This window comes from Penaeus chinensis, chromosome 27, assembly GCF_019202785.1.
Source record: "Penaeus chinensis breed Huanghai No. 1 chromosome 27, ASM1920278v2, whole genome shotgun sequence".
Classification (NCBI taxonomy): domain Eukaryota; kingdom Metazoa; phylum Arthropoda; class Malacostraca; order Decapoda; family Penaeidae; genus Penaeus; species Penaeus chinensis.
This window is the reverse complement of record NC_061845.1, coordinates 20,526,051-20,531,050: the sequence shown is the minus strand read 5'-3', so window position 1 is coordinate 20,531,050 and position 5,000 is coordinate 20,526,051.

The window sequence follows — 5,000 nt, the reverse complement described above, 5'->3', positions numbered from 1 at the left end:
TTACAGCTGAACTTCATTACACGTCCGAAAGGGTAGCACAGAAATAATCGTGGAAAACAACATTCGAAGACATGACCAGATTTTGCAAGAAATAAAATCGAAAATATAAAACACATACACAATGAGACTAATTCGAATTGCCTCTCGTTTCCCAGGGTGAAATGAGCATGTAATCATAGAAAATGAGACTGTAGGAAAGATTGAACTCTTTGATAGAGCCCTTATTTTTGCACATAGCCAAAAGAGGGTGTAAATATGTGAACATATTTACAGACCTGAACTATTAGATAGTCTGTCTACTGCAGTGTTCTTCTGAACTTCAACATATACTCATCTTTTCTTTAGTTCTAAACAACGAAAATGTATCCTCCATCAGAGCCATCTTTTGGACCTTAATTACGCTGCTCTTTACTTTTCCGTTACTTTTTTTTTCTTCTTCTTTTTTGACTACGATATACTATTTTATAACTTTTTTTTTAAATTTCGCATACTTACGTTTTCCAATTTTAATGACTCCAGCACACACATCATAATGTTACTGTATTCCAAACCTGCATTCTGGCCTGCCTCGCTATTCCACAGCATTTCGTCGATTTTACATAGGGTAACGATAGTTTTTTTTTTTCTGGCTGTACTTTTTATTACTCAGTAATTTAAATTTTCTTGCCCAATATCTATTCCTTTTCACTTCTATGAAATGCAAACAACAATATATGATAGTAATCATTTTTCCGTTGATAATATGAATTGTATGTTTAATTCAGGCTTCCCCAACAACTAATAATACAGTTAATTACTTGCTGTCGCTTCACTTTAGATGAATATCTACATTGAGATAAAGGTCATAACATCAGGAAATCATACCAAATCCTCAAAATTTTATTCAATTACAGAAATAAGTTAAACAGCCTTTCTCAGCATCGTTCTTTAGGATTAACGACTGTTTTTGCCTCAGAGGTGTTTCTAATAGAGATTAAGTATCATTGCCATCATTTTGCTAAACGCCCTCTCTCTCTCTCTCTCTCTCTCTCTCTCTCTCTCTCTCTCTCTCTCTCTCTCTCTCTCTCTCTCTCTCTCTCTCTCTCTCTCTCTCTCTCTCTCTCTCTCTCTCTCTCTCTCTCTCTCTCTCTCTCTCTCTCTCTCTCTCTCTCTCTCTCTCTCTCTCTCTCTCTCTCTCCTCCTCTCTCTCTCTCTCTCTCTCTCTCTCTCTCTCTCTCTCTCTCTCTCTCTCTCTCTCTCTCTCTCTCTCTCTCTCTCTCTCTCTCTCTCTCTCTCTCTCTCTCTCTCTCTCTCTCTCTCTCTCTCTCTCTCTCTCTCTCTCTCTCTCTCTCTCTCTCTCTCTCTCTCTCTCTCTCTCTCTCTCTCTCTCTCTCTCTCTCTTTATCTCTCTTATTTCATGCGAGGTACTAAAGTGAGCATCACATTTTCCTCAACATTAATTATTTTCAGTTAATGCTAACGTTTCAACGATTGCACAATGATACTGAAATACTCGTAAATACAAAAAAATGTTATTCTGATTCATTATTATCTACGTCCCCCGACCTTTCGTCCTATTCAGCAAATATAACAGCCAATTTGATTAATTCCACTATAAGAAGCAATAAAAGTTACAAAAAGGGAAAATATCTCCTATCTCGGATCCTGATCTCCGAGAGCAGCTTATGAAATCCGATGCTCGGTGAAGCTCCATTAATCAGGCGCGGCGGCGGACGATAAGGCCCGAGACAAACAGGGCCGTCAATGGGCGTGTTTGTATACACTCGCCAAATTCACTGCTCGTGAACGGAGATCTGATATGATTTGTTTATTTGTATATTTAGCCTTATCTCATATACATACATGCATACAAATATACCTGCATACACACTTACATCCATCCATCCATACAGACACACACAATTATGTATATGCATATACATGTATGTATGTATATATATACATATATAAATATGTATATACATACATCTGTATATATCTGCAATATATGTATGTATATATATATACATATGTATATATACCATACATATACATATGTATATATATCATACATATACATATGTATTTATACCATACATATACATATCTATTTATTTATACATATATACATATAATGTGTATGTACATATGCATATATATTTATTTATCTATATTTATATATGTATATATGTATTCATATATATATGTATGTATGTGTGTTTGTGTGTCTATATATATATACATACATATATACACGTATTTATACTTATATATATGTGTGTGTGTGTGTGTGTGTGTGTGTGTGTGTGTGTGTGTGTGTGTGTGTGTGTGTGTGTTTATGAAGGATGACATAATGCAATGGAGTGTGTAAAAGTTTTCTATCATTACTCTAGTATGAGAAGATAGGTAATGTTTATGAAGCTATTGAAATCCTAGTTGCACACTCCTTTTAGTAGGTCGCGTGGCATGGTTGGTTTAGTAATCTGGGTTCGAGTCTTGGTCAGGGAGAGCTGTTATATATATATATATATATATATATATATATATATAGATAGATAGATAGATAGATAGATAGATAGATATATGCATATGAACATATATCTATATCTGTTTATATTTATCTGCTATTGTTTGTAATGAAACCTGTAGATTGATATCTCGTAAATATTTTCACCGACAACCACTATGTGAAACATATCAGTGTATTGCCTGGTGCCAACATTATTGCTTGAAATGTGTGGTGTTTACCTTAAAAAAAGCAATTGGAACTGGTATAACTGGCAACTTTGTCACAGTTACGATAGTCAAATATCGATGACATTTAATTTGTTTTTAATAAAAATGCATTTGTAAAGATATATTATATATGTGTGTGTATAAAACATATTTTGAGAAGGTAAAATACAAATTGCATATTATATCATCTGTAAATGTAAATCGTAAGGTTTTCTCACCAGAGTCATTCTCTCTGCGCGGATTCCTTATGGATTTTTGAATAACAAATTACCCGATTGCTTTATGGATTGTTTATGCTGATGACTTGTTTGTGCTCCGGAATGCGCACTCCGGTCACATAGAGTGATCCCCTTAAAATTATATCAAGATCTGCTGAGAACATTAGGTCAGACATTTCTGAAAGGTCGCTTTCAGAAAGATTGTTTACTAAGCATATCCCGGGTCAGATTTCCAAAGTGGAACGCTGAAATACATCAGATCTCATGATCCATTACTTTCTATATCTTGGTCTCTCTCTCTCTCTCTCTCTCTCTCTATATATATATATATATATATATATATATATATATATATGTATATATGTATGTATATTCATATACTTATACATGTGTGTGTGTGTGTATGTGTATGTGTATGTGTATGTGTATGTGTATGTGTATGTGTGTGTGTGTGTGTGTGTGTGTGTGTGTGTGTGTGTGCATAATGTACATACACACACACACACATACACACACATATAGATATATAGATAGATAGATATATGTGTGTGTGTGTGTGTGTGTGTGTGTGTGTGTGTGTGTGTGTATGTATGTATGTATGTATGTATGTATGTATGTATGTATGTATGTATGTATGTGTGTGTGTGTATGCACACACACACACACACACACACACACACACACACACACACACACACACACACACACATATATATATATATATATATGCATGTATATGTATTGTATATATGTGTATGTATATATTTATATATATGTAAATATATATGCACAATATATATATATTGATAGATAGATGTATATATACATATACATATGTGTATGTGTGTATATATACATATACGTATGTGAGTATGTATATATATGTAAATATAAATATATATATATATATATATATATGTGTGTGTGTGTGTGTGTGTGTGTGTGTGTGTGTGTGTGTGTGTGTGTGTGTGTGTGTGTAAATATAAATGTAAATATATATATATATATATATATATATATATGTGTGTGTGTGTGTGTGTGTGTGTGTGTATACATATATAAATAAATACATATGTATATATATACATGTGTGTGTGTATATATATGTATATATGTATATATGTGTGTGTATACATTTGCGTGTGTGTGTGTATATATATATATATATATTCACAAATGTGCCACCAGATGACACAATCAATTATTATGATTCTCTTTCTGATGAAAAAAAAAAAATAAGGGTTTAAATTAAGTTATTCTCAAGAAACTTTTGGATTTAGCTACTAAGAACATTCTGCTTTATTTCAATGGAAAACTGTATAAGCAGATTGAAGGGGTGGCAATGAGTAGTCCACGAGTCCCTGCGCTTGCTACTATTTCTATGTGCTACTTTGGAAAAATATGGCTTAAAGATTGGCCCTACCTCTTTTAAATCAAGTGATCATATTAAGATGTCCCTGGATTATTTGAATGCTAAAAACCGTAATATTAATTAAATTTACACATAAATTTGAGTCTGGTGGTTGACTGCCTTTTATAGATATCAACGTTTCACGTGAAAACAATTCTTTAATTTCATCTGTATATAAAGAACCTATCTACACTGGCCTCACTACAAAATTCAACTCTTATATCCCTACTAAATATAAAAGTAACCTAGTGTCACTCTCAATATACAGAGCTTTCAAAATATCTGGGAATTAATTGATTTTTCACCAAGAGGTGGATATTGTTGTCAGTATCTTTAAGATGATTTGATGATGTTATCAATTTCATTGATAACATCATCAAAAAAACTTTGAATAAATAAGTGTCTCCAGACGTCATTCTCTGAAAGAAAATCCTCCTTTTCCTATGACAAATTATGAGGTTACTTACTTCTCCCAATCTGATTTGGATTTAAACATTCTAGAAAGTCTGTGGATCTGGAAAATGAAATCTAGCTTTAATAAATACCTTTCCTTGATTGACATTGAAATCATAAACTAGTTTCCCTATAATTTATTTGACTTTTCTCTTTTGATAAGGTCGTTGCGTTTTTGTTTTTATGGTTAGTATATTACGCTT